This window comes from Dermochelys coriacea, chromosome 22, assembly GCF_009764565.3.
Source record: "Dermochelys coriacea isolate rDerCor1 chromosome 22, rDerCor1.pri.v4, whole genome shotgun sequence".
Classification (NCBI taxonomy): domain Eukaryota; kingdom Metazoa; phylum Chordata; order Testudines; family Dermochelyidae; genus Dermochelys; species Dermochelys coriacea.
The window spans coordinates 2,993,588-3,004,787 of record NC_050089.1 but is presented as its reverse complement, the minus strand read 5'-3'; the positions used below and the strand labels follow the sequence as shown (position 1 = coordinate 3,004,787).

General features: G+C 49.2%; 1 protein-coding gene and 1 pseudogene across 1 annotated transcript in view; both read left to right on the top strand.

Annotated features, from left to right (window-relative positions):
- The window catches only part of EI24 (EI24 autophagy associated transmembrane protein), an 80,622-nt gene that overhangs the window by 36,578 nt on the left and 32,844 nt on the right, over nt 1-11,200 (top strand). The window lies entirely within an intron of this gene.
- Nucleotides 3-1,020, top strand: LOC119846575 (annotated as a pseudogene).

Sequence of the window (11,200 nt, the reverse complement as noted above, 5' to 3'; positions counted from 1 at the left end):
CAATGAGCATCTCAGCTTTCCGTAAAAACAAACAAACCCAAAACCAAAAAAACAACTCTAAGTTTCTAGCCCTTGAAAATGTGTCCCCCAAAGACTCAAAATTGAGAAGGCAAATACAAAGAACCCACACCATATTATTTTTAAAACCTCATGATTTTTCACCTGATCTTATGATTTTTTGGAGCCTGGCTCGTGATTTTTGAATGCTCTGGGTTGCCAGTACTGCAAGATGCCTTTACTGTCAAGGTACCTGCAATGTTTCATATACGAACGTTGGGAAGATACTCGTCACCAGGACCCAAGGAATCAAAGTGGCCTCTGATGAACTTAGGGGCCATGTATTTGAAGTGAGTCTTGCTGATCTGCAGAATGATGTAAATTCAAGCTGTAAATTCAAGCTGATTACAGAGGATGTTCAGGGCAAAAACTGTCTGACCAACTTCCATGGAATGGACTTCACCCGTGACAAAATGTGCTCCATGGTCAAATGGCAGACAATTGATTGATGCTGCTGTCAGAACTACTTATGGCTATCTACTGCACCTCTTTTGTGTGGATTTTACCAAGAAGCACAATAACCAGATTCGCAAGACCTCATATGCCCAGCATGAGCAGGTCTGCCAAATTCACAATGAGATGTTGGGAACCATGACATGGAATGTGCAAACTAATGACCTGGTTGGAAGTTGTCATTGAGCTCATCCCAGACAGCATTGGCAAAGACATAGAGAAAGCTTATAGAATATAGACTCATAGAATATCAGAGTTGGAAGGGACCTCAGGAGGTCATCTAGTCCAACCCCCTGCTCAAAGCAGGACCAATCCCCATCTACCCTCTTCATGATGTGTATGTCTGCAAAGAGAAGATGCTGAAGAAGCCCAGGTTTGAACTGGGCGAGCTGATGGAATTGCATGGTGGAGGTGTTGGTACTGGAAAACCCTGAGGATGAGACAGGTGCTAAAGTAGAGCAAGCCTATGGATATGAGGCCCCTGTTTCTCTTTGGGGAATTCTGTGCTAAAAGATTTAAAAATCTGTGCCAAATATTTTAAAATTCTGCATATTTTATTTGTCAAAATAACACAATATAATCACGCCCATTTCAATTATTTTGGCGATTTATTTTAAAATACTTGTCAACAATACAAACATTCCCCCAGGAGCAGAGAGTTAAAGAAACCCCTATGACAACCCAGTTCTTGTTTCTCTGTTATGCTTTTGTCAGGTGCCTCAGTCTGGGTATGTCACATGTGCCAGCTTGGCACATCTTGAGGAAAAATTCTGCCCCTACGTTCTTTTAGTTGATTCTCGGTTTTTCACCCTGCCCCTGTAGGGTTACCATATTTCAAGTTACCAAATAGAGGATGTTGCTGGGGGAAGGAAGAGGGGGAGCAGGAGGAGGATACAGTTGGAGGCTGCTGGAGGGGGTATTTGGGGGCTGCTGGAGGGGTATGTATGTATTTGGGGAGAGGGTATTTGGGGGGTGCTGGAGGGGGCTGTGTGGGGGCCCCCCCGGCCCAGACAACTGCATCCACTCTCCCTCAGAGCCCAGTCGCAGACTCTGCTCCATGCAGTTTCGTTATTGTCCTGCTGGAGGATGTGGTGAGGCCCCGCCCTTCCTGACCCTTTGTGAGAGCTGGGTCTCTGGGGTCCGCTCCTGTCCCTCGGCAGATAAGGATCAGGCCCAGCAGCCAGAGTGTGCAAAGCCTCTGTCCCCGCTGGACCACATGCTCCACTTACTGTGGGGCCATGGCCCAGGGCATGCTGGGAACAGCAGCTGCTGGGAACCCTCCAGGCCCCCCACCCTGTCCCCCCAGCAGTGTCCTCTATTTGCAAGCTCAGGAGTTGGGTTCTGCATGGCCCAGTGGCCCCTAGTGGCAGCCAATAGCTCTGCGGTGCCAATTCTGCAGAAAAAATGAAATTCTGCACAGAATATTAATTCTGCGCAAATTCTGTGTTGCCCAGAATTCCCCAACAAAAGTCACCTCTGCCATCCACCGGGGGATTGGAACTGAGAAGCCAGAATCCTGTCTTTGGGAAGCTCAGCATCACCCTACATTCCTGGCCTTGAAAGCACCATTCTCTCCCATGTAGATCAAACACCGTGACCCCTGCTAGAGCTGCCCTTGTGGATCAGCTCATTGCTGGAAGAATACAAATCTGTCATTAAAGTCGCAGATGGAGTTCTGCTAACAAATTCCGCTGGCCTGGTGTTAATCTATTCTTTGCTGCTGCAGTTCTCCAGGATGGGATAGCCGGGATGGGAAGCAGAAGACACTGTGCAGATCTATTTATATCTACCAAATCTTGGGTTTTCAGATCAGGAACTCGAAAATATTACATTAAAATGAGGGTAATTAGAAATAGCCTTATTTAAATCTACCTTCCAATCTCCACCTTTAATACCAGTCAGTTGGTCCTTTCCCCAGATTTTCCATATTGGGATGGATCCATCCCAGCTCAGTGTATGATGGCTATTCTTCGATGTAGTCAATCTTTACCATGTAGTGACTTTCTTTTTAGAAGGATGCTTCTGTGCAGTCTTCTCAGTATTATTATTTATATCACAGCATGGATTGGGACACAACTGAATATCTCAGTAATTTGCTACAGATCTGTAATTACAGAGCAACTTTTTTATTCTCTAGGGCATGTATTTGTTGTAATTGGACAAAGGGGAAGCAGGATATGATTATTTTCATACTTATCATTAAAGTTAGACATGCCCATCACAACCCATTTCACCAAATCATTACTCAACAGGCACTTAAGTAAGCCAGGCTTTTCCCATAATGACCTGTCTGGGTTCAATGCTGGTTTTGTTGTCAAGAGCTGAAGTATGATTTGTCATAGTGTCAGAATATCGCATAACATGAAGGGTACAGATTTCATTCACTGGTTATTTCCATATACAGCATAATACCTATTTCACTGTGGGATCTAGACATCTTTGGGGACATATACCACTCAGGTAATTACATTCAGTCTCTCTCCAACAGTCTCTTTCCTATAATAACAAATCACACTGTTTCTCATGTAACATTAAGAGGAAATCCTTTTGATGGACTCCAAATAGCTTTCATATAAGGAGCAAAGATGTTTCCTGGCTAGGAAGCCCCACATCGCTGGGCAGCTTGATGACATTGTCATTTGGGAAACAAACAAATCCAATCTTTGATTGCTAGTATTAGTAATCAAGACACAAGAACAGAGGGATTCTCCCTTATGTTATGGGCCATGTATGCCCCACAGCTGGCTAAGGTGAATTCCCTCAGTACAGGCATTGCATGGAGCTGCCATAAGTGCCTGATGCTGCCCCGATAGAGAGTGCAGGCTGGGGACTGGAGAGGGTGCTTAGGGGCAGGAGGGAGGGGGCCTGCAATGGGCAGGAATTCTGTGTGGTGCTACTGCCCATAGACAGCCCAGGATTGATAATCTCCATAATTTAGAGATGTTTCTTTGGAAGTCTAAGTTACTTTAGGGGCCATGTCAGCCACCAGGGCAGCCCAGCCTTGGGAGGGTGCAAAGGCAGCAGACAGCCACCCCTACTCTTGGCTTGCAAGTTCTGCACAGACTCTCACCCAACATATTTAATGGCCAAAGCTTTAAAGGGAAGGCGATAACTGTCTCTGTAGAAAGAGAGGCAGGTAAAAACCTAGGGACTCCTTTGACTTTATTACAGAGGGGGCGCACTGTCAGTGCTGCACTCCCTGAGGCTGCGGGGAGCAGAGTTACATGATCTAGCTGGAGTACCAGTGAATGGAGCTTACTCCTGGGGCAATTCTGCGCCACTGCACATGTGCAAAATTTATGTCCCCCGCAGATTTCTTTGCTTCCCCACAGAAAAATGACTTTCTGATAGGGAAGCCACAAGAGTGGTCATGTGACCCTCCCCAGCAGTATGTTTTGGGTGCCCAGGGCAGCCAGCAGAGAGGTAAATCACTATGGAGCAGGAGGCAGGACTGGGGAAAACCGGTCTGGCAGCTCCTAACCTGTGCCAGGCTCAGCTGCTAGTCCTGGCTGGGATGGGAGGATTGGACTTTCTCTTCCCCTGCACGGCATTCAGGGCTGTGTAAGACCAACCCCCAGATTTCTCCCACAGCTGAAGGAAGCTCTGCAAACTCCCCCACAACCCCAGCCCGCTTTCTGCACCCATTGCTCCTCAGCTGCAGGGGAAGAGATCCTTGTACAGGGAACTGCTCCCCCATCCGCCCAACCACTGTGCATCCAGACCCCCTCATACCCAGGCTCTCCCGCTGAGCCTCACCCCCCCGCACTCAAAACCCCCCTGACGACGAGCCCCACTCCCCCTGCACCTAGATCACCCCGATGAGACACCCACACCTGAATCTCCACCCCACCAAACTCCAACCAGCTACATCTGGACCCCCGCACTGAGCCCCCCATACTCATAGCCCCCTGCCGACTCTAACTCCTCCACACCCAGACTCCCCCCACTGAGCCCCAACCACTTTCACCTGGACCCCCCTGCAGAGTCCCATTACCATTGCACCCAGAACCCCCCAACAAGCCCCTGTGCATCCAGATCCCCCCCTGCACTCAGATCCCCCCCACTGAGCTGCCCACATCCAGATTGCCCCATACAGAACCCTCTCAACCCACACCTAGATCCCCCACACTAAGCCCCTCCACACTTGGATCCTGCCTTGCTGAGCCTGTCTGCCAACACCTGATGCATCTGGCATGGAGGGGCAGGGCCCTGGGGTGTTTCTGGGGCAGGCCCGGTCCTTGCGTTGTGTCAGGGTTGGGTGCAGCCTCACCGCTGAGTCCATGTCCCAGGGGGGGCTGCACAGTGATCTCCCACCTGTGTGCAACCTCTGGCCTGTGCTCTCCAATGCCATGCTGGAGCCTCCACATTTATTTGACAAATAACATTTGCAGAATTTTAAAATATTGTGTGCAGAATTTTTTTTGGTGCAGAATTTTTAATTTTTTGGTGCAGAATGCCCTCAGGAGTAGAAGCTATAGATGTTGAGTCCACCACCATCTTTGTCTGCATGCCTTTTGCAACCTGGCTGTATGGCGAAGCAAGCAGCTCTTTCAGCCGGAAGAAGCCAGCATTGCACAGGTCCCTCTGAGCTGAGAAGAGCTTGTCCTAGGACTACTTGAGAGCTCTGCTTTCAGTGAGGTCATCATACTTCTGGATGTGATGCATGGTGTGAAGTAGCATGGGTGTCATGCTGACTGGGCACCGCAGCAGGGAAGGGCTTCGGCGTGTTGCCCCATCCAGGCCAAGTGATTTTTCTGCAATTTTGTCACTGTGAGGAAGGGAATAGAACGCAGTCAGAGAGACGACAGGGAAGCAAACCACTGTCCATAGATAGCTCAGTTCTCATGGCTTCCTGAGGCTGGTGGCTCAGCTAAGCAGCCATAGCCAATGCAGGCCCCATCCTTCCCCAGACTACCTCCCCCCTCACCCACAGTTGCCTTCTTGGGGAGAGGACCAGTGGCCTGGAGTTCCCCACCCCTCATCTTCAGGAAGAAACAGCAGACCCATTTCTCCCACTGGCATGCTCAGGGGACGCTTCCTGCTTTCTCCACTGGGGGTCCTGGGACCCCTTCCATACTCTCCCTAGCAGGGGCCTTTCAGGCTTCTCCCCTGTTTGTCTGTGTCCTCAGAGGCAGAGGTTTGAGTGTCTCCCACCCCCAGTGCCCAGCGTTCCCAGGAGATCAGTAATCACATATGCTCCCAAGCTTCACTGCATCTTCATTAGGTGTAGTAACTAGCTGGTTAGGCAGTGATAGAGCCGCTGCCCAGCAACCCAGTCTCCTGCCAACCTCTTGAGGCCCTGCCAGAGCTACCTGGCTGCAACAAACCCATTAAGAACCCTCCAGCCCCAGGGGGCACAGAACTGCCCTCCATTACCTCCCATCCATCACCCTCTGAAACCAAATGTCAGTTAGCCAGAGCTTGTCTTACAGCTTCCATGAGAGGCAGCTGGCTGGCCGCACGGCCCTGGGCACCTCTCTGAACCTCCTATGCAGTGACATCCCCATCTACTGGGCTGAGGTAAGAGCCCTCTGCTTGGAGCTTGCATTCAGCAATGACGTCAGTTAAAAAGCAGGGGCTATGTAGTGCAGGGACAGCATGACACATGCCCTGAGCTCAGGAAATGATGGAGTCACTGGGTCCATCCACATGTTGTGAGGTTGGGCGAGCACCGTGGTGAAACTGCAGCAAAAAAAGGCCAGTGCCTTTGTGGAGGAGAGTCTACATGACCCCTCTGCCATCATCCCCCATTGTTCTCTCCCTCGGACCTCACAGTGACCCTGCAGCTAGACCCTGTGGAGAGGAACTCTCTTGAGTTCCAGGCCAGCGCTGTGACTATTAGACCAGCCTTCCCGTGTGCCTCACCTCAGTCACCTGACCTTCACAGCCTGGTGAGGGCCATTCAATTGCTGGCACTATTAACCATAGACCAGAACAGCTAGAGAACAATACTCCAGCTGAGCCAAGGCCCTGTGACAAATTCCAGGTCAAATTCTCCTCTCATTGACTTCAAGCCACCCTGGCTGATACCCAGACTAAACTCACTGGTTGACTGTCTCAGCCTTTTCCAATTGGCCATTCAGGGACATTCCCAGTTTTGCCCACAATTCACATTCTGGCTGGGGGTAAATGGGAAACAATCCCCCCGCCCCCTGGTTTGGCTCCTCTCATCCATAGCAGATATCAGAAAATTACATAAATTTCACCATCCCTCAGCTGATACATTATGGAATTGCGAGTTCAGTATGGCCGTTCACTAACATGGATGATTACTACTGAAATCTGCTCTTACACCCACTCATGGCGCTAAAACAGAGCAACTGGGGAGAGCAAAGCAGGTGGCAATAGCAAAATTGTTTGTCTTTCATTTTCCAGAACGTGTGGAAGGAGCAGTGTGGATGGAGCATCTGTGTGGGGATCTTAATATTAGTGTTTGCTATAATTTTTAAACCACTAAAAGTCTGTTGCATTTTGCAATGTTCACTCTGTGCAGCCTGTAGTGTTTCTATGAGCCAAAGCTGAAATTCAGTTTGAAATTTCCTATGAAAATTAGCCCTTATAAAAATTCTTGCCTAACCCATCATCTATTTAAAAAAATAAAATCTCCATATTGCTTTGAAATGTCACTTGTTTGTCTAGCATGAGTTGCTGAGTCTAGCTTAGACTGTGAACTCCATGGAGCAGAGATTATGCTGAGTGCAGCACTCAGTAAGTAGTAATGATAAAAATCCCATTGCATTCCCTTCGCACTGTGTGTCACACTGATGGAGCTGTAAAGCACTGCTGGGGCAGGAGGCAGGTAATGGTGAGGCTATCGCTCCAGGCTTGTTCCATTCCATAGTGATACCCATGTGCTCATGGATGGACAAGAGGTTTCCTCTCCCGAGCACCGCACTGTCAGTAATGCCTTGCTCTCAGGCCACAGCTGGGTGGCCTGGTGACAAATTCATGCTGCAGGGCATGAATGGAAACTTCAAGACGATTTCTTTGTGCCAAACACAATGGGTTAGATCACGGCGCTGACAGCTTCATGTTTCTGATGGAACAAAGCATGCTGCCTCCTGTCTAGATCCTGAGCAGCAGGTCTCCAGCACAGTCAGGTTTGCTGCGCAGGACTGCTCAGGTCTTGGGCTCCTGCACTCTGCATGAATGCATGTCCCACACCAGGCCGCACACTGGAGTGGAGGAGGACACGACAAAGCCGCCAGCTGGTTCCCCCATCACATTAACACTGCTGGGGAAGGAGAGATGGAAAGCGATTTGGGGCCCGTGGAGGGGGAAGATAACTGGGGAAAGGCAGTGGAGCCCAGGAGAGAGCAAGTGGGTGCAGCACCATGAAATCCAACACAGAAAGGAGTTATTGACCTACCATATACACCCCGTCCCCACTAGGACACTGTATCTCAGCCTGGGCTAGTCAAGTGACCATCTAAGGAGGTAGAGTCAGGCGCAGGTGTTGCTGCTTCATGTGTGTGTAACTTCACTGTGAGCCAGGGGTTTTCACTGGGAAGGGAGCTGTTTGGGGGATCCCGGGACAGCTGAGGGAGTCCCGAATAGGAGATGCCACAAAATACTTCTCAACCTATCATTTTGTCCTTCGTCAGCGGAGACCAGAACTATCCTACAAACTTAACAGAGACAGTAGCAAAATGTGTTGGACAGAAGATCACAGGTTCACTCTAACCGCTCCCCTCTGGGCTCCTTTAGATATGTTGTACCCTTCACTGGTCCCCTTTCCTCGAGGGCCTGGGCTTTCTGCTCCTATCCTCTTGGCCGGGTTGGGCCCTCATTTCCTGAGACGATTAGCGATAACAGTAAGAACATATCTTAGATTTCTATAGCCCCAGTACCCTTAATGATCCCAAAGTGCTTTATAGACAGTACACAGTAAACACAAAACTCCCTTACTCCACAACTGAAATGCAGCCATATCTGGGGTGGAATGTAGCAGAGGATATCAGCACAAAGGAGCTGCACAGCAACTTAAGACCGGACGTGTAAAGGGATCCTATGCCCAACTGAAAACACAGAGGGAGTGGAGGAGGGCCTGCACGGAGTTACCCATGCTGGAATCTGGACAGGTGGGCGCGGCTGGCAGTATAACCCTCAGAAGTCCTATGGGACCTGTAATGGTGATAAGCGTCCCGGGTCTTGGTTCTGCATTTCATTTGGAAAACGGAATCTTCATTGGCACAGCACCCCACCCCTCCCTGCTGTTAACTCAGAGGGCCACTTACTGTGTCACCATCACCATTTCCTACAGCACCAGGGCTTTTCCTGGAGGTCTCCCATCCAAGTGCGGCCCCAACTGTCCCTTAGCCTGTGATCACACGTCATTACAAACCAAAACAGTGTGGTGCTGGGCTTTCCTTCTGGGAGACTACTTCTCCGAGTGCTGCTGGGTTCTTTTCACTTTCTGGCACTGCTGGAGTCTCCTCGCTAGCACTGTTAATTGTCTTACATTTCTACACACAAAACTTTGTGAGAGTGCAATACATCATCATCCCATAGAAACCTGTTGAAGATGAGAAATTAATTTGGAGACACAAGAAGCCAAGGGCCAAAGAGGCCAGCCGACAGAGATCTTGGTAAAAGTCGGGGACTGGTGCTGCCAAATAATAAACATTATTATTGGGCAAGCCAAATGGGAAATTTGGTGTGTTGGATACCTCCAAGCTCTAATCAACACTGGATAGTGGTGAAACAGACTGTAGCGGGGTGGCCACCCGCTACTGCCCTGAAGGGCTTGAAATCAGCCCTGGGAGAGGGCTGAGGCTGCAAGAGGGCTGCTGCTAGGAAAAGCAGCAAGCCTCGGCTGATTTGGGAACCAGCCAGTGTGTGGCCATGCCCCAGTCAGGGCCCAGCTGGCCTTTATAAGAGGGCAGTGGACCAGAAGCAAACAGAGTCTCTCTCTCTCTCTCTCTCGATGTGGAGAGGGATGGGCCTGGCTGCTAGGAGCTAAGCAGGGTATCAAGACTGGAGCAGGGCTGGGGGAAGGCCAGAGGAGCTGGGGAGCTTTGGCCTGGAAAGCCCCCAGGCTGCAAGCCTTGTTAAAGGTCAAAGAAAGGTACTGGGGTTGCAGAGGGCAGCCCAAGGGTAGTCAGAGGCAGCAGGTCCAAACCCCCCTTGCCGGTGATGAGTGGCACTTACACTGCAGTCTGTCCCAGGGAATGGAGGCTAGTTGATGACTGGCAGTGGCCATAGACTGAGGTGAGGTGGGGATAGAGGGTGGGGATTCCCCGGGGAGGAAAGACCCAGATCGGTGGGGGTACTGCCAAGGGGCAGCACCCCAGCCTGAATGTGGCACGGGGGTCCAGGAGGGACTTGGGCCCAGCGGCAAGCAGGACACCGGCCTGCAGAGGGCGCTCTGGAGGCTGGAAACGCTAATTCCCTGGATGACCAGCAGGAGCCGCCGCAGGGGCAAGTCCCGCCCCGCTACACAGACACATTGTCCTATAATCAAATTCCACAGGATTCTTTGCATAAAGAAACTCTCTTTGCAAAAATAATATCTAGCCACTTTTTTATGAGGGCAACAATAGAGGTGTGGGATCACACTTACAAAAAACTTAGCCCATCCATATCACCTCTAACACCCATAGCAGTTATCACAGAATGCAACTCTCATAAAACTCTGGGAAACTTTAAAGCCTGGGAGCGTATCGGTATTATGAGATTTGGTCAGTTATTCAGAGAGGCTACATTTAGATTCTTTGACGAGATTGAACAGCTTGCAAAAGATACTAAAATTCCATTGTACCAATACATGCAACTGAGACATTTTTCAATCCACCCTCTTAGAAACCAAATCTAAGCATAAAATTAATAGACTTTGAAAAATTACTTGTCACACCTATAAAACACAAGGGTTTACCTTCCACATTATATAAAGATATTTTAAATTGTTTCTTGGAGAAAAAACACATGTTCATAAAAAGGTGGAATGCAGACTTGAATACGGAGATCAAGGATGAGGACTGGCAAAGTATTTGGAACAGCGGTTCTTGTACCTCAATATGCACACTCATAAAAGAAAACTACGTTAAAATCCTCTACCAATGGTACTTAACCTACCTTAAACTTAAATGTATCTCTGGTACGGGGATGGGCAAATGCCAGAAAGACTGTAATGAAACAGGCAGATTTCTTCACACATGGTGGACCTGTCTAAAAATTAGGTATTGGAAAGAGAGTGGCGACTCCATTGAGGAAACAATGGGTTGCCAATTATCAGGTAACCTGGCAGGGTATTTTCCCCCAAATTCTGCGCTGTATAAAACCTACAAAGAACCAATTACCCATATGTGATTTTCAGCAAGAATCACAATTGCAAGGTGGTGGAAGAGATGTGACTTCCCCTATATCTAGTGACTGGTTCCAAAAGTGTGGTAACATCAGAAAAGCTGACCCATCAAGTCAGAGTTCTATGGGCTAGAAGGAAAAAGGATACTTATCTAGAAACCTGGTGGAATTTCCTGGAGTTTGGTGGGAAAGAATCATCCCTTGCCACTGAACCTCAGAGATTGCAGACTTTCTGTGAATACTGAAGGGGAAATCGTTAAACTGCTGCTGTACTAGTCACACCATCAGGGGCTCATTCACCTGCACATCTACCAATGTGATATATGCCATCATGTGCCAGCAATGCCCCTCTGCCATTTACATTGGCAAACCCGGACAGTGTCTACAC